This window comes from Hemitrygon akajei, chromosome 12 (assembly GCF_048418815.1).
Source record: "Hemitrygon akajei chromosome 12, sHemAka1.3, whole genome shotgun sequence".
NCBI lineage: Eukaryota > Metazoa > Chordata > Chondrichthyes > Myliobatiformes > Dasyatidae > Hemitrygon > Hemitrygon akajei.
In genome coordinates, this window is record NC_133135.1 from 71996150 (window position 1) to 72021059 (window position 24910).

At 39.7% G+C, this 24910-nt stretch overlaps 1 protein-coding gene across 9 annotated transcripts in view; it reads right to left on the minus strand.

Annotated features, from left to right (window-relative positions):
• Positions 1 to 24910, minus strand: part of nek7 (NIMA-related kinase 7) — a 222678-nt gene that overhangs the window by 188040 nt on the left and 9728 nt on the right. For 6 of the 9 annotated variants that reach the window (XM_073063497.1, XM_073063491.1, XM_073063496.1 and 3 more), the window contains one exon: positions 17368 to 17435. The exons of the other annotated variants lie outside the window; for them this stretch is intronic. The gene's annotated coding sequence lies outside the window, so the exon portion shown is untranslated. The remainder of the gene's footprint in view (positions 1 to 17367; positions 17436 to 24910) is intronic. 9 annotated transcript variants of the gene reach the window in all.

Genomic DNA, 24910 nt, shown 5'->3' on the forward strand with positions numbered 1-24910 from the left:
GTGGTTTAATTATTGGAATACATATGTTTCTTAAGTGTTTTATATGCATAGAAAGGTAAAATATATACTATATACTAAGACAAACGTTTGACTAACTGATGCTAAATAATACCGGATGTACTTGTTCCGACTTAGGTACAAATCCGACTTAAAGACGGACTCAGGAACAGAACTCATACGTAACCCGGGGACTGCCTATAACATAAGGTAAAAGCAGGAATGATCTGATAAATACACATCCTATATAAAGTAGCAATACTCTTCTGCAATTATTGCCACACTGTCCACCGTACCAAAAATCTCACGCAAGCACCCTCGGCAGCACTCGCGGCAAAAACACTCGGCACAAGCGTTCTCGGCAGAAACACTCTTTCCAGTAACCTTTAAGCTATGAAGCTGCCAAATCATACCAAATAACACCTAAAAATACACAGCCCATATAAAGTAAAAATAATGTATGTACAGTGTAGTATCACTTACCGGAATCGGGAAGACAGTGAGCACACTGATGATGGTGTTAGGCTGAGTCATCAGAGGTTGGGTGGTGGGACACTGGGGTGTCATCTCATCATCGTCTGTTTCCATCAGGGCAGGCAGGTCATCTTTTCTATCATACAGTTCTTTGTAAGCACACAAACCATCCTACAAATATGCCCTAAACCTACATACCCTTTCAAAATTAAAGTCATACTTTTCTGCAATCATTGCAGTGTTGTCAATCGCAGCGAAAATCTCACGCAATTGCTTCACGTTCAGTTCCTGGACGACTTCACTGCATTCGGCTTCAATTGTTATCCTTTCCTCTTTGTCGGCTCTTCATCTGTCAGTTCTTGGTCATGGGATGCCAAAACCTCTTCAACATCATCTTCATCAACTTCCACAAACTCTTAGCCAAACTCACTATGCTCTTACTTTGTTCACCACGATCTAATTGCTTTATGTCTAGTTTACACTAAGTCTAACACCCTTACGTGCTCTTTTAGGCTTTTCCGATACCTTAGAACTCATCTTGCTAATGGATGCACAAAATAAATCGACATAAAACACAGATGCTCACAGGCACGTGTTTAAGCAATGCCAGCTAGAATACAGTTCCAAGGGAGGAGCTTGGCTGCCTTTTTCCGCGTGTTGCCTTTTTTCGTAACAGTGAAAACACCTTCTGTTAGCAAAAACAGGTAACTAATATGGGTCTTTCGTAACAGCGAGGTGTCGTAAAGCAAATGTTCAAAAAATGGCCGAAATCTGTATAGGGAACCGCAGAGGCACAAGAGGCTCTAGTCAAAGTTGACTGGAAGAGGACACTAGCAGGGATAATGACAAAACAGCAATGGCTGAAGAATCTGGGAGAAATTCATTAAGTGGCAAGATAGATAAATCCCAAAGAAGTATTCTCAAGGCAGGAGACACAACCATGCCTGACAAGTACGGTAAGTCAAAGTCAACACAAAAGTAAAAGAGAGGGCATATAATAGAGCAAAAAAAAAGTGGGATTTTAAAGGATTGGAAAGCTTTTAAAAACCAACAGAAGGCAACTAAAAAAGCCATACAGAGGGAAAAGATGAAATATGGAGGTAAGCTAACCAATAACATCAAAGAGGATACCGTAAGTTTTTTTTCCCCAGATATAAAGAGTAAGAGAGAAGCAAGAGTAGATAGCAGATCACTGGAAAACCACACTGGAAATGGAATAATGGGGGACAAAGAAATGATGGACAAGCTGAATAAGTATTTTACATCAGTCTTCACTAGCAAGAGTGTCAGGGCATAGAAGTGAGTCCACTTGCTATTAGGGAGAAGGTGCTTGGGAAACTGAAAGGTCTGAAGGTAGGTAAGTCACCTGGGCCAGATGCACTACACCTCAGGGTTCTGAAAGAGACTGTGCAGGCATTAGTAAAGTTCCTTCAAGAACCACTATATTCTGACATGGTTCTGGAGGATTGGAAAATTTCAAATATCATTTCATTCTTCAAGAAAGGAGGGAGGCAGAACAAGGATATTACAGACCAGTTACCCAGACTTTAGTGGTTCGAAAGATGTTGGAGTCAATTGTTAAGGATGAGGTTTTGGGGTACATGGGGGCATATGATAAAATGGACCAAAGGCAACATGATTTCCTCCAGGGGAAAATCTTGTCTGCCAAACTTGTTGAAATTCTTTGAAGAAATAACAAGCAGGATAGACAAAGGAGAGTCAATTATGTCGTGATTTTCAGAAAGCCTTAGACATGGCTGCTTACTAAGATCCATGGTATTGCAGGAAAGATCCTTGCAGGGATAGAGCATTGGCTGATTGGAAGGAGGCAAAGAGTGGGCAGAGAGCCTTTACTGATTAGAGGCCAGTGACTGGTGGTATTCCACAGGGGTCAGTGTTGGGACCACTTCTTTTTCCATTATATGTCAATGACTTAATAACAGAATTGATGGCTTTGTGAGCGTCTGCAGACGATATGAAGATAGGTGGAGGGGGAGGTAGTGTTGAGGAGGCAGGGAGGCTGCAGAAGGACTTTGATTAGGAAAATGGGCAAACAAGTGGCAGATGGAACAAAGTGTCGGAGAGTTTATGGTCATGCACTTTGGTAAGTAGGAATAAAAGCTTAGACTATTTTTAAATGGGGAGGAAAATCAAAAACCCAAATTCTGAAGTGCAAAAGGACTTGGGAGTCCTCATCCAGGATTCCTTATAGGGTTAACTTGCAGGTTGAGTCAGTAGTGAGGAAGGCAAATGCAATGTTAGCATTCATTTCGAGAGAAATAGAATATAAAAACAAGAATATAATGCTGAGACTTTTTAGGCACTGGTGAGGTCTCACGGAGTAATGTGAGTAGTTTTGGCCCCTTGTAAGACCATAAAATATAGGAGCAGAATTAGGCCATTTGGCCCATCGTGTCTACTCCACCATTTCATCATGGCTGATCCAATTTTCCTCCCAGCCCCAATCTCCTGCTTTCTCTCCGTATCCCTTCATGCCTTGACCAATCAAGAATTTATCAACCTCTGCCTTAAATATACATAACGATTTGGCCTAACAGCTGCCTGTGGCAAAAGAATTCCACAGATTCACCACTCTCTGGCTACAGAAATTCCTCCTCATCTCTGTTCTAAAAGAACACCTCTCTATTTTGAGGCTGTGTCCTCTGGTGTTAAGACTCGCCCACCATGGGAAACATTTCTCCACATCCACTCTATCATGACCTTTCACCATTCAATAGGTTTCAATGAGGTCACTCCTCATTATTCTGAATTCCAGTGAATACAGGCTCTGAGCCATCAAAGCACTCTTCATATGACAAGCTGTTTAATCCTGAAATCATTTTCATGAACCTCCTTTGAACTCTCTCCAGTTTCAGCACATCCTTTCTAAGATAAGGGGCTCAAAACTGCTCACAATTCTCCAACTAAGGCTTCACCGGTGCTTTATAAAGTCTCAGCATTGCATCCTTGCTTTTACATTCTAGTGCTCTTGAAAGGAATGCAAACATCATATTTGCCTTCCTCATCACAGACTCAACCTGCAAATTAACCTTTAGGAAATCCTGCACAAGGAGTCCAAGTCCCTTTGCACCTAGTATTTTCTCTCCATTTAGAAAACAGTTAACCCTTTCATTTCTTTTACCCAAGTGCATGACCATACACTTCCCAACACCATATTCCATCTGCTATTTCTATGCCCATTCTCCAAATCTGACTGTCCTTCTATAGCCTCTCTACTTCCTCAAAACTACCTGCCGCACCACCTATCTTCATATCGTCTTAAAACTTTGCAACAAAGCCATCAATTCCATTATCCAAATCATTGATGTATAACATAAAAAGAATCGGTCCCAACACAGATCTTTGTGGAACATCACTACTCACCAGCAGCCAACCAAAAATTGGCTCGCTTCATTCCCACTCTTTGCCTCCTGCCAATCAGCCACTGCTTTATCCATTCTAGAATCTCTCCTGTCATACCATGAGCTTGTAGCTTAGTAAACAGCCTTGTGTGTGGCACCTTGTTAAAGACCTTCTTAAAATCCAAGTACACTACATCAACTGATTCCCCTTTGTCTATCTCACTTATTACTTCTTCCAAGAATTCCAATAGATATGTCAGGCAAGAAATTTCCCTTGAGGAAACCACATTGACTATGGCCTATTTTAGTTTGTGCCTTCAAGTGCCCTGAGACCTCATCCTTAATAATCAACTCCAGCATCTTCCCCACCACTAAGGTCAAACTAACTGGCCTATAGCTTCCTTTCTTCAACCCCTTTTCCTTCTTGAAGTGATATTTGCAATTTTCCAGTCTTTCAGAACCATTCCAGAACCTAGTGACTCTTGAAAGATCTTTACGAATGCCTCCATGATCTCTTCAACCATCTCTTTCAGAACCCTGGGATATACACCATCTGATCCAGGTGACTTATCTACCTTCAGATCTTTCAGTTTCCAAAGAATCCTCTCTTTTGTCATGGTAACTTCACAAACTTTGTCACCGGAGACCTGGAACTTGCACCATACTGCTAGTGTCTTCCACAGTGAACAATGGTGTAAACTACTTATTCAGTTCATCCGCCATTTCATTGTCCTCCTATTACAACCTCTCCAGCATCATTTTCCAGCAGTCCAATATCCACTTTCACCTCTCTTTTACACTTTATGGATCTAAGAAAGGATGTGCTGACATTGGAGAGAGTTCAAAGGAGGTCATAAAAATGATTCTGTGAGAAACAGCTTTTATTTGAGGAGTGTTTGATGGCTTTAGGCCTGTACTCACTGGAATTTAGAAGAATGGGGGGGTGGGGGAGGGAAATCTCATTGAAATCAATCAAATATTCAGAGGCCTAGATAGAGTGGATGTAGAGAGGATCTTTCCTAAAGTGGGAGATTCGAATAGAGGGATGTCCATTTAGAATGGAAATGAGGAGAATTTTTTTTAGCCAGTGGGTTGTGAATCAGTGGAATCAGTTACCACAGGCTGTAGTGGAGACCAGGTCATTGGGTACATTTAAACTGGAGGTTGATAGATTCACGTTAAGTCTAGGATGAAAGGTTAAGAGTGGAAGGCAGGAGAAAGGAGTTGAGAGGACAATGGATCAGCCATGATTAAATGGCGAAAGAGACTAAATGGACTGAATGACCAAATTCTCTTATGTTTTATAGTCTTGCAGTCTCAATCAAAGGTTTTGTACAAGAACAGAAAAGACAAGTTTATGTAATTGATTAATGTTTTTGAAATATAGTCATTGCTGTTAAGTAAGAAACACAGCAACCTATTTGCCAATAACAAACTCCTCAATCAACAAGGCAATAATGACCAGATGCAATTTTGGTAATTGAGCATCAATTCCATGCCTTATTGCTACTGTGCCTTGCTATCTTTGATATGTGCCAACATATTTATATCTGGAATGTCAGATACACTTTAGTGATTTAAAGCATTGAAACTTCAACAGTCGTTCAGAAGAAAGAGTTCCAAACTCCATTTGTAAACAGGATATGAACACAGATGCAAGAGTTGTCATATACCTCAAATTAAAAATACTAGCTTTCGCTGCCTGCTACATCAATAAAGTAGGTTTGAGAATATTTCTGCTTCTAAGACAAGTTACACCTAGAGGACCTTTACTTTTTCTCAGTACAGCAGAATCCTAGTAGTTACCCACACACTTTAAACAATAGCAGAATGAAGGACTGCTCTGAGCATTTAAAATTCAGAATCCAAACCCTGCACAAAGTAACTGACACTTTAGATTTGCAATCAAGGATACTGCAAATACACAAAGCTGTCCAGATTGTCGTCAATCAACATAACATGAATGTGCATCATATGAGCACAAGGTTCCAATAAAGGATGCATTTCATTTAACAACATGAAAACATCTTATTATGCTGTGGCAGCTTATTGTTGAAAACCCGTGACGTGAGTGAAGAAACGTAGGATTTAACAAAGATTACAGTTTCCAGACCACACTCAAGTTTTTGTTTTATATGTTTGTTTACAGAATCTTTGCGCTACTAGCAAGATGAGCTTTTATTGCCCATCTCTTAATGCCCTTAGTGGTGAGCCACATTCTAGAACCCTGCAATGCTTCTAGTAAAGGTCTAGCCATAGTTATCAGGCAGGCAGCTCCAGGATTCAGAACTATGACAATAAAGGACACATGACATATTTCTAAGTCAGGATGACGTGTGACTTGGAGGGGAACTATTGATGCTCCGTGTCTTGCTAAACAGTAACAAAAGCACTTATACACACAGATGACTTACATATGCCAATGTAACAAATACACAAGAACATCAGAATGAAAGAAATAAGCGGAGTAGACCATCTGGCCCATCGAGCCTGCTCCACCATTCCATAAAATCATTGCTGATCTGGCCATGGTCTCAGTTCCACCTACCAGTCTTTTCCCCATAACCGCTAATTCCACTACAATGCAAACATCTATCTAATATATTTAATGAGATAGCCTCTATTGTTTCCTGGGCAGAGAATTCCACAAGTTCACTAACCTCTGTGAAAAGCAGTTCCTCCTCATTTCAGTCCTAAATCATCGCCCTGAATCTTGTCACCTAGTTCTAGTCTCACTTACCAGTAGAAACAATTTTCTTGTCACTATCTTATATATCCCTTTCATAATTTTATGTTTCTGTAAAATTCTCTCTCATTCTTCTGAATTCCTGTGAGTACAGTTCCAGAATATTCAATCTTCCTCATAGGCTAACCCACTCATCTCCAGAATCAACCTGGTGAACCTTCAAAACAGATATATTCTTCCTCAAGTAAGGAGACAGGAAATGCATGCAGTACTCCAGGTGCTGGCTCACAGTACCCTGTACAGTTGTAGCATAACCTCAGGTCTTTAAATTCAATCCCTCTAGTAACGAAGGGCAACATTCTAATTGCCTTCTTGATAACCAGTTGTACCTGCACACCATTCGTAATTCATGCATAAGCACTCTGAAGTCCCTCCACACAATAGCAAGATGCTATTTAAATAATAAACTGATTTTCCTTCCAACATTGTACTCCATCAGCCAGACCCTTGCCCACTCACTTAACCTATCTGACACAATTTGCTTTACCACTCAATTTATTGTCATCAGCATCGGTCCCCTCTTCCAAATTGTTAATGTATATTGTGAACAGTTGTGGCCCCAGCACAAACCCTGCAGCACTCCCTCTCTACTAATTGCCAACCAGAGTAATGTCCATTTATCTCAATTCTGTCTTCTATTGGTTAAACAATCCTCTCTCTCCATGCAAATACATTACCTCCAATTCCTTGCAACTTTATCTAATGGACAAGTCTTTTAAGTAGCACATTATTTAATGCCTTATGGAAATCAAAGAATACAACATCCAACTGTTCCCCTCTATCCATGTGCTCATTATATCCTCAAAGAACTCCAATGAGTTTGTCAAACAGGACCTGTCCTTCATGAATCTATGCTGTGTCTGCCCAATGGAACCACTTATATCCAGATGTCTCACTAAATAATTTGCAGAATCTTAAAAATCAGTCCACTCTCCGTTACCATTGGTATTTCATAGAAGAACCTCAAAGCACAGTCTAACTGAAAGATCAGACATACAATGTATTCGAAGGCTCAAAATTATTTCCTTTGGCATCAACTTCACATTATGGATAACATTGTATGTCCAATAATATCTGCCATATGCCCAGGTTACTACTTCATGCTTCACAAGAAAAATGGCATACACAACAAGGAACAGAGGATCACAACAAAATTGATTCTCGTGGATGATTATTTATAAAAAATGATGCTCCACAAGGATCAGTGCAGGGACCTCTGTTGGTTGAGATATATGTAAATGATATGGATGGATATATAGATGGAATTATTAAGTTTGCAGACGACACAAAAATTGAAGTTGTGGAGAGGGAAGAAAGTTGACAAAAGATACTGCAGAATGTCAACCAGTTGGAGATTTGAGTGGAGTAATACAGGAGTTTAATAAAACTGTGAGGTGTAACACTCTGGAAGGTCAAATGTAAGGGAAAAATATACAGTAAACTTCAGGATCCTCTGGAGCATTGATATATAGACGGATTTGGGGGTGCAAGTCCCTAGCCCCCTAGAAGTGGCAATGCAAAAGTAGTTAACAAAACTGGCAATATGACACAATTGGCTTTGTCAGTTTAAAAGTCTTAAAAGTCAGAAAGTCATGTTGCCCATCTGTATAAAACTGTTGATGAAGGCCAATACACCATATGCCTTCTTAACCACAGAATCAACCTGCGCAGCAGCTTTGAGTGTCCTATGGACTTGAACCCCAAGATCCCTCTGATCCTTCACACTGCCAAGAGTCTTACCATTAATACTATATTCTGCCATCATATTTGTCCTACCAAAATGAACCACCTCACACTGGGTTGAACTCCATCTGCTACTTCACAGCCCAATTTTGCATCCAATTGATGTCCCGCTGTAACCTCTGACAGCCCTCCACACAATCCACAACATCCCCAAACTGTGTCATCAGCAAATTTACTAACCCATCCCTCCACTTCCACATCCAGGTTATTTATAAAAATCACGAAGAGAAGGGGTCCCAGAACAGATCCCTGACGCACTCCACTGGTGACCAAACTCCATGCAAGATATGACCCATCTACAACCACTCTTTGCCTTCTGTGGGCAAGCCAATTCTGGATCCACAAAGCAAGGTCCCCTTGGACCCCATGCCTCCTTACTTTCTCAATAAGCCTTGCATGGGGTACCTTATCAAATGCCTTGCTGAAATCCATATACACAACATCTACCGCTCTACCTTCATCAACATGTTTAATCACATCCTCAAAAAATTCAATCACACTCATAAAGCACGAACTGCCTTTGACAAAACCATGCTGGCTGTTCCTAATCATATTATGCCTCTCTAAATGTTCATAAATCCTGTCTCTCAAGATCTTTTCTATCAATTTACCAAACACTGCAGTAAGACTCACTGATCTATAACTTCCTGGGCTATCTCTACTCCCTTTCTTGAATAGGGGAACAACATCTGCAACCCTCCAATCATCCGGAACCTCTTCCTTCCCTATTGATGATGGAAAGATCATTGCCAGAGGCTCAGCAATCTCCTCTCTTGCCTCCCACAGAAGCATGAGGTACATCCCCTCCAGTCCCAGAGACTTATCCAACTTGATGCTTTCCAAAAGCTCCAGCACATCCTCTTTCTTAATATCTATGTGCTCAAGCTTTTCAATCCACTGTAAGTCATCCCTACAATCACCAAGATCCTTTTCCATAGCGAATACTGATGCAAAGTATTCATTAAGCACCTCTGCTATCTCCTTCGGTTCCATACATACTTTTCCACTCTCACACTTGATTGGTCCTACTCTCTCACGTCTTATCCTCTTGCTCTTCACATGCTTGTAGAATGCCTTGGGGTTTTCTTTAATCCTGCTCGCCAAGGCCTTCTCATGGCCCCTTCTGGCTCTCCTAATTTCATTCTTAAACTCCTTCCTGCTAGCCTTATAATCTCGAGATCTCTGTCATTACCTAGTTATTTGAACCTTTCGGAAGCTTTTTTTCTTGACTAGCTTTTCAACAGCCTTTGTACAGCACGGTTCCTGTACCCTACCATGCTTTCACTGTCTTATTGGAACGTACCTCTGCAGAACGCCACTCAAATATCCCCTGAACATTTGCCACATTTCTGCTGTACATTTCCCTGAGAACATCTGTTCCCAATTTATGCTTCCAAGTTCCTGCCTGATAGCCTCATATTTCCCCTTACTCCAATTAAACACTTTCCTAACTTGTTTGTTCCTATTCCTCTCTAATGCTATGGTAGAGATAGAATTGTGATCACTATCTCCAAAATGCTCTCCCACTGAGAGACCTGACACCTGACCTGATTCATTTCCCAATACCAGATCAAGTACAAACTCTCCTCTTGTAGGCTTATCAGGAAACCTTTCTGAACACACCTAACAAATTCCACCCTATCTAAACCCCTTGCTCTAGGGAGATGCAAGTCAATATTTGGGAAATTAAAATCTCCCACCACAACAACCCTTTTATTATTACACCTTTCCAGAATCTGTCTCCCTATCTGCTCCTCAATGTCCCTGTTACTATTAAGTGGTCTATAAAAATACCCAGTAGAGTTATTGACCCCCTCCTGTTTCTAACTTCCACCCACAGAGACCCAGTGGACAATCCCTCCATGACTTTCTCCTTTTCTACAGCCGTGACACTATCTTTGATCAGCAGTGCCATGCCCCCACCTCTTTTGCCTCCCTCCCTGTCCTTTCTGAAACATAATCTAAAGCCTGACACATTAAGTAACCATTCTTGCCCCTGAGCCATCCAAGTCTCTGTAATGGCCACAACATCATAGCTCCCAAGTCCTGTTCTACGCTCTAAGCTCATCCACTTTGTTCATGATGCTTCTTGCATTAAAATATACACATTTCAAACCATCAGCCTGAGCATATCCCTTCTCTATCACCTGCCTATCCTCCCTCTCAACTATCTCCAAGCTTTCTCTATTTGTGAGCCAACCACTCTTTCCTCCATCTTTTCAGTTCAGTTCTCACCTCCCCCCCGCCCCCCAGCAATTCTAGTTTAAACTCTCCCCAATAGCCTTAGCAAACCTCTCTGCGAGGATATTGGTCCACCTCAGATTCAAGTGCAACCCGTTCTTTTTGTACAGGTTGCGCCTGCCCAAAAGAGGTCCCAATGATTCAGAAATCTGAATCCCTGCTCCCTGCTCCAATCCCTCAGCCACGCATTTATCCTCCACCTCACTCTATTCCTATACTCATTGTCGCGTGGCACAGGCAGTGTAAAAAAAGGCATTAAAAAAAGGTTTAGCTGGGTATTGCTAAAATTGAGGAACATTAGCTACAAAGAGAGGTTGAACAAACTAGGAGTGCTTTCTCTCGAGTGCAGAGACTGAGGGACAACATGAAAGTACAGTCGGTTCTCCTTATCCGCAGGGGATTGGTTCTGGGACCCCCCGCGGATACAGAAAAACGCGGATCTCAAGTCCCTTATTTAACCTGCCTCAGTGCATGGGCTTTAGGACCCAGCAGATCTCCGGACCTTATTTAACCTGTCTCGTGCGGTGGACTTTAGGACCCAGCGGAGCTCGGGACCCGCCGTCTGCAGTGTTTCTGTTCCGTTGACTTTACTTAAAATTATTTTAGTATTTAATAATTTATTTAATATCGTTTAATAATTATTTAAATAATTTATTTAATAATTTATTTACTAAATAAGGTAATGATAAAGTAAATTGAAAATAAAGTAGAAATAACAAAGCAATCCGAAAGAGGTGAAACACCATCGGTCATTGGAAAAGCGTTAGGCTACAGTCGGTCAACAATCGGAACAATTTTAAAGGATAAAGTGAGAATAATGGAGCATGCGAAAGGCCCTGCCCCGATGAAAGCTACAATGATTACTAAGCAACGCAGTGGTTTAATTACTGAAATACATACGTTTCTTGTTTTATTGCATAAAGGTAAAATATATACTATATACTAAGATAAATATTTGACTAACTGACACCAAATAATACTGGATGTACCTGTTCCAACTTAGAGAACTTCTGGGTTTTTTTCCGATCCCGATCCGCGGTAACCTATGCACATCCTCCCGTATACTTTAAATCATCTCTAGATTACTTATAATACCTAATACAATGTAAATGATATGCAAATAGTTATTATACTGTATTGTTTAGGGAATAATGACAAGGAAAAAAGCCTGTACATGTTCAAACAAGTGCCAGAGAGAGAACTTCCAGGTTTTCCCAATCCGCAGTTGATTGAATCCGCGCATGCGGAACCTGTCAATAAGGAGGGCCCAACTGTATACAAAATCATAGGCATAGTTCAGTGGATAGTCAGTCTTCCCCATCCACACGTGCCCCCTCCCAAAGTGGAAATGTTAAATATTAAACAGAACAAGAAAAAAATCTGAAAAAGAGAAGTTTAAGTATAAGGAAAGATTTTTTTTGTATACAGAATAGTAGGTACCTGGCATGCATACCAGAAGGGGCGGTAGTAGTAGATAAAATAGCAATTTTTAAGAAACATTTAGACAGGTACATGAACATACAGGAAATGGGTGGATATCAATCACTTACAGGATAGGATTAATTTGGTATCATGCTTAACACCGTTATCGTGTGTCAAAGGGCCAGTACATTTTTTGCATTGTTCTATGCTAAAATGTTTGAATTAAACGATCTAACTTACTAATGCAATTGTAGAAACCATATTTCATGTGCTGTCATAGGAAAAGATACCAAGTAGGCAAAAGAAAACATCCAAAAATGTACTCCAAGACTCCATAAACAAAGGCAACGTTCCCACAAACTCCTAGGAATCTCTGGCCCATGACTTCACAGTGGAGAAAAAGCACTCAGATTGATAGTTAAACTATGTATAAGCAAATTGTTTAACCAGAAGGAGCTCATCACCTTGCAAACTATCCACCTGTCCACATTGCTGGTCATCTCCTGCCTTTTCTGTGGAAAAGTCTACAGCTCCTTTACTGACCTCACCAGCCACTTCAAATTCCAAAAAAAAATTGCTAAAGATATCAATGAAGATTCCCCACACAGTTTTCCCTCAAACAGAAAAGATCAAAGTTCAGAGTAAAATTTATTATCAGAGTACATACAAGTCACCACATACAACCCCAAGATTCTTTTTCATGCAGGCACACTTAACAAATCTATAGAACAGTAACTGTAAACAGGATCAATGATTAACTGTGTAAATGCAGATATAAATAAATAGCAATAGATAACAAGAACATGAAATAACAAGATAAAGAGTCCTTAAAGTGAGACCATCTGTTGTGGGAACACCAGAAATAGAACGAGTGTAATAATTCCCTTTTGTTCAAGAGCATGATGGTTGAGGGGTAGTAACTGTTCTTGAACCTGGTGGTACAAGTCCTGAGACACTTGTCCCTTCTACCTGATAACAGCAGCAAGAAACAGAGCATGGCCTGGGTGGTGAGGACCTTTGATGATGGATGCTGCTTTTCTATGGCAACATTTCATGTAAATGTGCTCAATGGATAGGAGGGCATTACATGTGACATACTCAACTAAATCCACTACCTTTTGTAGGATTTTCCGCTCAAAGGCATTGGTGTCCCCATATCAGGCCATTATGCCATCAGTCTATACACTTCCCATGGCACATCTATATAAGTTTGTCAAGGTTTTTGATGACATACCAAAGCTCCGCACATTCCTGAATAAGTAGAGGCACTGCCATGCTTTCTTTGTAATTATATTTATATGCTGTGTTCTGAGATAGTGACACTCAGGAATTTAAAGTTACTGACCCTCTCCACCTCTGAACCTCCGATGAGTACTGGCTCATGAACCTCTGGTTTCCTTCTCCTCACATCTACAATCACTTCCTTGGTCTTGTTGATATTGAGTAAGAGGTTATTGTTATTACACCACTCAGCAAAATTAGTAACAGACTAATTTTCACATCTTCCACATGTTCATTGACTTCAAGAAGGCATTCAACAGGGTGGCGGCATGATGCACTCTGGCCGCAATGAAGAGATATAACCTGGGCTAGAAGCTGATCCAAACTATCAAGCAGCTCTACACCAAAGTCAGCATTGCAGTACTTGCTCAAGGCACAGTTAAAGAGTTGTTCTACACGTCAGTTGGAGTCCAACAAGGCCGCCTCCTTTCACCCACGCTATTCGATATTTTCCTGGAGCAAGTAATGACAGATACCTGGAAGACCATATTGGCACAGTCAGCATGGGAGGACATATCATAACCAACCTCAGTTTCATGGATGACATTGATGGGCTGGCAGTAAGTGAGGATGAACTGGCCTGCCTTGTGAACCGTCTGGACAATACGTTTACAAGATATCACATGGAGATCAGCGCAGAGAAAACCAAGCTGATGAGAAACAGTGAGGAGCCAATCAGAACAAAAATCAGTCAGTGGCCAAGAACAACAGGCTGTCAAACAATTCAAGTACCTTGGCACCATCATCAACCAAAATGGATCAGAGCCTGAAGTTCTTGCAAAGTCAGACCAAACAACAGCAATGCTGGTTAAAGTAAAATCAATCTAGAGAGACAATAACATCACTCTCAGATTCAAGTTGTAACTCCTACATGCACTTGTGCTGTCTATCTTCTTGTTTGCATGCGAATCATGAACTTTGACAGCAGAACTGCAAAAGATGATCCAGGCAGTAGAAATGAGATGCTTCAGAAGGCTCTTTGACATCTCCTAAACAGACATTGTCTCAAACGATAAGTATGAAAAATCATCACCCATCACATGAGACACTACGAAGGTCTACTGTCCACAGTAAAGAGGAGGAATCTGAGATGGTAAAGCCACATAACAAGATCAAGTGGACTCTCAAAGACCATTCTTCAGTGCAGGGGAAAAGAAAAAGGGGCAGACAGAGGAAGAAATGGGCAGGCAACATTGCAGAGTGGACTGGAGAGAACTTTGCTGCAACACAGGCACTTGCTTACAACCGTGAGAAATGGAGAAATTGGTGCAATGCTCATCTGTACAGCGCCCTTACGGCCCAGGAGAGTTGTGGAATCCGTTATCCTTAACATATCATTCAACTTAGCAGAAGGATGAGCCATATATCATAAGAAAATAAATACATCTTCTATATTAACTACGAGGGTTTCAACATAAAACTTGAATATCTTCAAAACTCAGAACTAAAACCCTACATTTGTATAATTTTAGTATTTTGAATATAACCTTTAACTGCTCATCACTGGATTCAACATTGCTTTCACAGGAGAAGTCAGAGAGCAGTAGTAAGTGGTTGCCTCTCTGACTAGAGACCTGTGACTAATAGTGTGCCACAGGGATCGGTGCTGGATCTATTGCATTTGCAATCTGAATCAACATTTTGGATGATAAAGTGGTTAAATGGATCAACAAATTTGCAGATGACACCAAGATTGGGGATGTATTGGACAGTGAGGAAGACTACTCATAGCTTACAGCAGGATCTGGAACAGCTGGAAAAATGGACTGAAAAAGAGCAAAAACAGAAATTTATGCAGACAAGTGTAAGAGTGTTGCATTTTGAGAAGACAAACCTGAGCAGGACCTACACAGAGAAAGTTAGGGCACTGAGGAGTGCAGTAGAACAGAGGGATTTGGGAATACCAATCCATAATTCCTTGAAAGTGGCATCACAGGTAGATAGGGACATAAAGAAAGCTTTTGGCACTGAAGGAGTCATGTATCTATTTTCTGTAAATATTGTATTTTGTGGCGTGTTTATTAAGGTAATCTGTCACATGGGTTGCAGCATGGTAGAAACAAATGAATATAGTTATGTAATTATGCTTTGTTTTAGTTGTTTGTTTAGTCTTGTTGTGGGAGTGTAAGCCACGGAGTGATTTTTTTTTGTTGATCACTTAAATACGTACAGAACTCTAATTTTGATATTGCTAATCAGAACACCTATTACGCTGATTTGAATGCCAAGATCACTATATCGCTAATTTAGCTTCATTAGTTTTATTATCAATACAAGATCGTTTATCTTTGCTAGTTTCATAATAAAGGATCAAATGCACCTTTGTCGATTTGGAACTTCGTTATTTGGAACTGCATTGTACAGTGTTGATTACCTTTAGTGTAGTCTCTCAGCCCTTTTGTGGTATTTTATAAAGTAACCGCAACAAGCACATTGGCCTTCATAATTCAAAGTATTGAATACAGGAGTTAGGATGTTTTGTTGAAATTGTATAAGCTGTTAGTGAAGCCTAATTTGGAGTATTGTGAGCAATTTTGGTCACCTACCTACAGGAAAGATGCAAATAAGACTGAAAAAGTGCAAAGAAAATTTACACCAATATTGCTGGGAATTGAGAACCTGAGTTATAGGGAAAGGTTGACTAGATTAGACTTTTGTTCCTTGGAGCTTGATACTGAGGGGAGATTTGATGGAAATGTACAAAATTATAAAGGGTATGGATAGGGTAAAGCAGGCTTTTTCCAATGAGGTTGGTTGAGACAGGAACTAGAGGTCGTGTTAAGAGTGAAAAGTGAAATGTTTTAACAAGAACCCAAGGGGGAACTTCCTCACTCAGAGGATGGTGTGAGTGTGGAATAAGTTGCCAGCGCAAGTGCTAGATGTAGGTTTGATTTCAACACTCAAGAGAAGTTTGGATAAGTACATAAATAGGAAGGGTGTGGAAAGCTATGGTCCAGGTGCAGATTGATGGGGCTTCCCAGAATTATGTTGTGGCATTAACTAGATGGATGAAGGGTCTGTTTCTGTGCTGTTGTACTCTGTCAACAAAAATACCAGCCAGCTTGAAAATTAATTTTCTATCCGTTTGTTGATGCTCTTAAGATGGTTCAAAAGTCACAAATGTCCACAGCATTTTTGCCACCCATATTTTGACATGAATTGCATTCAAATGAAACAGAAGTTGCAAAGGTGTGAAAATATAGGAATACAGCAAATCCATGCTATATGAGGGAATGGATTAAAATATGCATACATTGCCTCAACAGGATCTGCTGCCTTTTGAGTTATTAGATACTATATGAAATTCTTTCAACTATAGAGTAATACCGCAATTAAAAGCTTTCACAAATCAACAAGGTTTCATATGTTTGGGCTTCTACAGAAACTAGCACATTGAATTTTAACTCTGTTTTCTTTTAAGATAAACCTGCAAGAAATATGCAAATCAATGAATAAAGCTTAAGCTTTATTTGCTGGAGCTTTCTGTTAATATTTAATTGAAACATGTAACACTCAAACAATTCCATTACTTTTGGAGCACAAGGTACACAGAGAATTGCAGTTTGAACAATTTTAAACTTCTTGGTAAAGTCCTTCCTACTGCAACAAACTTCATGGCCATCCATCAAAATGTCATAAAGTTTACATTACATCAATATCCACTAACTAAAACTAATAAAACAGCTGAAACTGTAGCACCAATGCTTTAAAAGTACATTCAAACTAAGATAAACGTTATTTCCAAATTCCTTTATGCTTTTCTCCTCATGTATTCAGTTTTCATTATTTGGGCTTCCAGAATACAAATTGCATTCTCTCTTGAAAAAAAGCACACAGCATGATCACCAACTAAAAATTTAATAGACTTCTCACATTCAATTTTCTTATTTAATTGACAAGTGCAACAAAAAGACATTACAAAGGAAAAAATGGGATGTTGATTTCAGCAACATTTCTAAAACCCAATAAAAATCAACTATTGCTAGAAGATAATTTTAATTTCTAGTTACTGAGGGATTAGTGTGGTATTATAAGTTACTTTCCACAGGCTCAATGGGCTGGCTAGTAAGCATTTTGTCATACAATGTTAAAAGAAATTACCTTCATCTTGCACTGGATATTTTCTTTTACTATTTTCACTTTTAAGTTATTGGAATAGCAACTGGTGGCTGCAAAACAAAAAGAGGGCAAAACTATGTCAATATATGCAAACAGGATTTGAGCCAGGAAATGAAGATCTCAACCTGCTTACAAAATAAGCAGTAAGGTTTGCCAATGATGAAATGCCAAATTGTCTTTCCTTGCATTTAAATAGGAAGAAAATTGGTTAGGATCAGCAGTACAAGTCCAATATTCATCCCAAGCAGTCATTATGAAAACCAATGGCATGATGTTGCTAAACACCAATGAATACTTTTCAGCAGTTACAATTTACAGTTAAAATTTGTTAGAGAAAGTCAAATGTTTTGGAAGAAATGTAAAAGCAAGCTAAAAAGTAAATTAGCATAAAGAAACTTAACATTCCGTTCAATGTGCACTGATACTAAGTAGGGCTCATAGGTTTAAAATTCAGCCAAATGAGAAACAAATATATGTTCTCAGATCTAAATGGCAGAATTTCAGAATTTGCAGACAGCATAACGGTGTTTTGTCAAAGGTCACTATCGACGGAGTTAAAACAGATTAAGAAGTCCTCTAATTCAATATGGATGAACATGAAGTAATTCATTTTGGAAAAATTTATATCTACAGAGCTCATTTACTATATAATATCAATTACTCAAGTGCAGTCTCTGCTGCAAAATGGCAATGAATAGATGCTGATTCACATAAGAAAGACTGAGGTATGTGAATAAATAGAATTCATAGGTTTGAGTACATACAACTTTGAATTAGTGCAAGAATATATGATTCTTTATGAAAGCTAAGTAAAAGTAAATTTAGGGAAATTAAAGGTGTGACTGAAGGTGTCATTTCACTGTAAGTCCATATTAAGACATCAGCTTACACATTACTGCTGTTATATGTGCTACTAGAACCACATAAATCTGATTGGAAGAATACATGCATGACTGTTCAAACTTTAACCTTAAGTTTCAAGCATATTTTTAAAAAGGTTACCTAATTCCTTGTTTCAAAACATCAAAAAACATCACCATATACAATCAGAATTAACTAAACAATTTCATACCACCAGAACCATTGAGTAATAATTTGCTGTGACAGAGTATGTAATGGTGCTTGCTTTTACACACTCAAGGTTTGTTTTTGTTTTTTTTTCTCTTGGCAACTTGATGAAAGTATGAGCTGCAGTTGTCAAAGTGAGAGAAACCAGTCATCGGAAGCTCAACAGCATGAAGCAAAAAGTTTGCAATTTCTTTACCAAAGGACTAAGGGATCCAACATATCAGTGTACACTTCACAGGAGAAAAACTGAACGTAATTGGACGTTTAGCTACCATAGGAAGTATTTGGAAATGAAGTACAAGTTTTCAGGGAATAATTTGAATTAAAGGAAGGACTGAGGGAATTTCAAAGTTCAGAGCCAAACTTCAAACAAGATTTATATGCTTCTATTAGCACATCACAAGGCAATGATACGTGAACAAATTCTGAAGGTGTGCAAGTGAGAAGAATTGGAAAAGGGCAGGTTGGGGGTGTTGTGGATAGTGTGGAGAGTTGTCAGAGGTTACAGCAGGGCATCGATAGGATGCAAAACTGGGCTGAGAAATGGCAGATGGAGTTCAAGCCAGATAAGTGTGAAGTGGTTCATTCTGGTAGGTCAAATATGATGGCAGAATATAGCATTAATGGTAACACTCTTAGCAATGTGGCGGATCAGAGGGATCTTGGGGTGCAAGTCCACAGGACATTCAAAGCTGCTGCACAGGTTGACTCTGTGGTTAAGAAGGCATACAATACATTGGCCTTCATCAACTGTGGGATTGAGTTTAAGAGCCGAGAGGTAATGTTACAACTATTTAGGACCCTGGTCAGACCCCACTTGGAGTACTGTGCTCAGTTCTGGTCACCTCACTACAGAAAGGACGTTGAAGCTATAGAAAGGGTGCAGAGGAGATTTACAAGGATGTTGCCTGGATTGGAGAGCATGCCTTATGAGAATAGGTTGAGTGAACTCAGCCTTTTCTCCTTTGAATGGCACAGGATGAAAGGTGACCTGATAGAGGTGTATAGGATGATGAGAGGCATTGATCGTGTGGATAGTCAGAGGCTTTTTCCCCAGGGCTGAAATAGCTAACACAAGAGGGCACAGTTCTAAGGTGCTTGGAAGTAGGTACAGAGGAGACGTTAGGGGTAAGTGGTTTTTTTTTTACAGGGAGAGTGGTGAGTATGTGGAATAGGCTGTCTGTCGGCGACGGTGGTGGAAGTGGATACGATAGGGTCTTTTAAGAGACTCCTGGATAGGTACATTGAGCTTTGAAAAATAGAGAGCTAGGGTAACCCTAGGTAATTTCTAAAGGGAGGACGTGTTCAGCACAGCATTGTGGGCCAAAGGGCCTGTATTGTGCTGTAGGTTTTCTATGTTTCTACAGAGGATTCCAGAAACACATTAAATTAATGTGAAATAGTGGAAGAATAAATGTTGGGGGAGATTAAACATTAAAGCATTTAGTAACTTTAAAAATATAATACCAAGATTCACTTAAGAATTAACACCCATGTTGGCAAAGAATGAAGTACCGTAGATTTCGCACTACAGAGCGCACCTGATTAAAAGCCGCTGGCTCTAATTTTAGAAAGAAAATCAATTTTGTACTTGTACAAGCCGCACCGGATTTTAGGCCGCACCGGATTTTCGGCCGCAGGTGTCCCACGTTGTAATATGAGATATTTACACAGAAAGATATTACACGTGAGGATTTTTTAACTTTTAATTAAATCCATATGGTAACATAAACAAATACATATTGCAAATGCTTTTTTTCGAACCGTGCCTGTAACGCGGCTACTTTTAAATATACGTTGCGTATACTTTTTTACTGAACAACATTCCAATATCTCCTAACGACTGGTAAAAAAATATATATACTGCAGCCTACCAGGAAAAGTTATTGATCGCCTTTAACTTAAAAGCAGCGTTCGCTCAGATCTAATGCCGCTCGCGTAATGCGCTCGCCCCCCTCCTTCCCGTTTATCGCAAACCGGTATTTTTCCCACAAGACGCGGCGAAACCGGGTGTGACGTCATAGCATCCCGCGATGTAGTACAGAAAACAAATATAGTTAAAACACTTCTAACTTTAACTAGAAAATGAATTACTAAGCGAAAATATTATAAACTAAATAACTGCCATAAAGGCAGCACAATGCTTTTCTTCGAGTGTTTTCCATGTTGATGAGGGTGAGTACAAATGACTGATTTACAATAATTTAATTGTGAAAGTGCGCTTGATTTATCGTACAATTTCACTGGACCTCTGTGAACTACTCATCAATTTTATTGGTCTACTGTTACGAGGCAAAATGTTTTTGGCGGCATGAAAAAAAATCATGCATTAGCCGCACCGTAGTAAAGGCCGCAGTGTTCAAAGCTGTTCAAAATGTGGGAAAAAAGTAGCGGCTTATAATCCGACATCTACGGTAAATGGTAAAAGTTCTAACCATTACTTTTCAATACTTTCTGATGAAAATGTTGCCTCCCTGGTGCAAGGGTCAAGGATGTCTCTGAGCGGCTGGAGGACGTTCTAGAATGGGAGGGTGAACAGCCAGTGGTCGTGGTGCACATAGGTACCAACGATATAGGTAAAAAACGGGATGAGGTCCTACAAGGTGAATTTAGGGAGTTAGGAGATAAACTAAAATGTAGGACCACAAAGGTAATAATCTCTGGATTACTACCAGTGCCACGTGCTAGTCAGAGTAGATATAGGAGGATATTTCAGATGAATACGTGGCTTGAAAAATGGTGCAAGGGGGAGGGATTTAAATTTCTGGGGCATTGGAACCAGTTCTGGGGGAGGTGGGACCGGTATAAACAGGACGGTCTGCACCTGGGCTGGACTGGAACCAATGTCCTAGGGGGAGCATTTGCTACTGCTGTTCAGGAGTCTTTAAACTAGTGTGGCAGGGGGATGGGAACAAGTGCAGAGAGACAGAGGGGTGTAAAATGAGGGTAGAAGCAAAAAGTAGTAAGGTGAAAAGTAAAAGTGGCAGGCAGGCAAATCCAGGGCAAAAAGCAAAAAGAGCCACTTTTCAACATTATTGTATAAGGGCTAAGAGTGTTGTAAAAACAAGCCTGAAGGCTTTGTGTGTCAATGCGAGGAGCATTCGTAACAAGGTGGATGAATTGAATGTGCAGATAGTTATTAATGAATATGATATAGTTGGGATCACAGAGACATGGCTCCAGGGTGACCAAGGATGGGAGCTCAACATCCAGGGATATTCAATATTCAGGAGGGATAGACAGGAAAGAAAAGGAGGTGGGGTAGCATTGCTGGTTAGAGAGGAGATTAACACAATAGAAAGGAAGGACATTAGCCTGGAGGATGTGGAATCGATATGGGTAGAGCTGCATAACACTAAGGGGCAGAAAACACTGGTGGGAGTTGTGTACAGGCCACCTAACAGTAGTAGTGAGGTTGAGGATGGCATTAAACAGGAAATTAGAAATGCGTGCAATAAAGGAACAGTAGTTATAATGGGTGACTTCAATCTACATATAGATTGGGTGAACCAAACTGGTAAGGGTGCTGAGGAAGAGGATTTCTTGGAATGTATGCGGGATGGCTTTCTGAACCAACATGTCGAGGAACCAACTAGAGAGCAGGCCATTCTAGATTGGGTATTGAGCAATGTGGAAGGGTTAGTTAGTAATCTTGTCGTGTGAGGCCCCTTGGGTAAGAGTGACCATAATATGGTGGAATTCTTCATTAAGATGGAGAGTGACATAGTTAATTCAGAAACAAAGGTTCTGAACTTAAAGAAGGGTAACTTTGAAGGTATGACACGTGAATTAGCTAAGATAGACTGGCAAATGATACTTAAAAGGTTGACAGTGGATATGCAATGGCAAGCATTTAAAGATCACATGGATGAACTATAACAATTGTTCATCCTAGTTTGGCAAAAGAATAAACCAGGGAAGGTAGTGTACCCGTGGCTGACGAGGGAAATTAGGGATAGTATCAAGTCCAAAGAAGAAACATATAAATTAGCAAAAAAAAGCGGCACACCTGAGGACTGGGAGAAATTCAGAGACCAACAGGGGAGGACAAAGGGCTTAATTAGGAAAGGGAAAAAAGATTATGAGGGAAAGCTGGCAGGGAACATAAAAAATGACTGTAAAAGCTTTTATAGATACGTGAAAAGAAAAAGATTGGTCAAGACAAATGTAGGTCCTTTACAGTCAGAAACAGGTGAATTGATCATAGGGAACAAAGACATGGCAGACCAATTGAATAACTACTTTGGTTCTGTCTTCACTAAGGAGGACATAAATAATCTTCCAAAAATAGTTAGGGACCGAGGGTCTAGTGAGATGGAGGAACTGAGGGAAATACATGTTAGTAGGGAAGTGGCGTTAGGTAAATTGAAGGGATTAAAGGCAGATAAATCCCCAGGGCCAGATGGTCTGCATCCCAGAGTGCTTAAGGAAGTAGCCCAAGAAATAGTGGATGTATTAGTGATAATTTTTCAAAACTCCTTAGATTCTGGATTAGTTCCTGAGGATTGGAGGGTGGCTAATGTAACCCCACTTTTTAAAAAAGGAGGGAGAGAGAAACTGGGGAATTATAGACCGGTTGAAGTCCAGAACGAGGGGTCACACTTTAAGGATAAAGGGGAAGCCTTTTAGGACTGAGATGAGGAAAAACTTCTTCACACAGAGAGTGGTGAATCTGTGGAATTCTCTGCCATAGGAAACAGTTGAGGCCGGTTCATTGGCTATATTTAAGAGGAAGTTAGATATGGCCCTTGTGGCTAAAGGGATCGGGGGTATGGAGAGAAAGCAGGTACAGGGTTCTGAGTTGGATGATCAGCCATGATCATACTGAATGGCGGTGCAGGCTCGAAGGGCCGAATGGCCTACTCCTGCACCTATTTTCTATGTTTCTATGCTTCTAAAAGGCAGATCTGAAGCACTGACGACATTTCCTTTCCAACAAGAGCCAAGCACCTCTAGCACATTCGTTTTTTCTATCTGGCTACACAATTGGTGCCCAAGGATTGGAGGACTGATGGAAGTGTTGAAGTGAACAGACCAAAGTATTACAAGTCAGTCAGCTAAAAATTAAAATTTTAACACTTTAACACTTACAAAAGAAGGTGTTAATCAAGAATAATCAGCATGGACTAACTTGATTGAATTATGATGCCACTACAAATTGATGGAAATCATATATTTCATCTGTATATGGACTTAATCAATGGTTTGGCAAGATCAGACTAGCCAGAAAATTAAAAATCCATTGAATTTAAGGGAAAGCAGCTGCTGTGTTTTGCCCATTATAATTGTAAAATAACTATTTTAGTGTTAGTAAAGCATTTGGGGATATCCTAAATTTGATAAAAGCATGGAATTAATGCCACTTCTTTCTCCCCCCAAAAAAAACTTCCTTTTAACATTACATTGGAAAACATTTCAAAGAGGCACATATGTTATTTAAAAATATTCTTTGCTCTGATCTGTTTCATTTTCACATGTTGAAGTAAACCTTAATGTGGTAATTCAAACAAGTATCACAAAGCTTTCTTCTGAGTTAAATTTATTGTAGCTCTACAAATGATCTACACAAGCCATCATTACTGACATTCTGCTTCCATCTCAGAATTATCACTTTTTTCTCTGGGTTTTGGGAGATTGAAAATGCCAGCTCTTGTTGACAAATTAACTACCAATTTAATTGCTAGCAAGCAGGCTCAACAGCAAAGACCTTTCCTAGATTATTCCAATAACAGAGACAAATAGAAACAAATGTGAGTTCGAAGAGAGGTGAGAAAAAGAAAGTAATCAAAAATGGCAACTTGTAGTTTGTGGATGTTCATCATAAATATACATACAGAAAATCTGTTAGGGCTGAAGGGGAAATAACATGACAATACTAAATAAAAATTCTCTCTCTTCTTCAAACAGTACAACACAGGCATGTTCAACTATTTCATAGCCTTGATTCAGCATCTCTTCCAAAAGATGACATATCCAACAACAGAGTACTACATTTCAATAGCAACCAAGAGTACATTCTTAAATATTTAACTGGGGTTTATAAAACATAAACTCAATAAGCAAGAATGTTACCAACTGCAACAAAGTGACATCTTTACAATACTCATAAACCTTGTGTGGGAAGTAAGAACAGAAAGACTTCTGATAAAATACAGAAGCTAGTGAAAATGGAAATTTTGTGGTATTTTTGAAGTTAGGCAGCAGCTGTGCTGAAACAGGGTTAATAGAATATGCTGGTAATACCTCCACAGAATTGTTCTGACGAATGACCACCAATCTAAAACATTACTCTATCTGCAAATGCTACATGATTTGCTGAGCATTGTAGATTTTTCCTGCCTTTATTTTGAATATATATCATCCATATTATTTTGTTCCTGGTTTAAATCTGAACTAATTAATAAAAAGGAATAGAAGATAGAAAGGAAGCACACTTCGAGTCATAAGCCACAGTTTG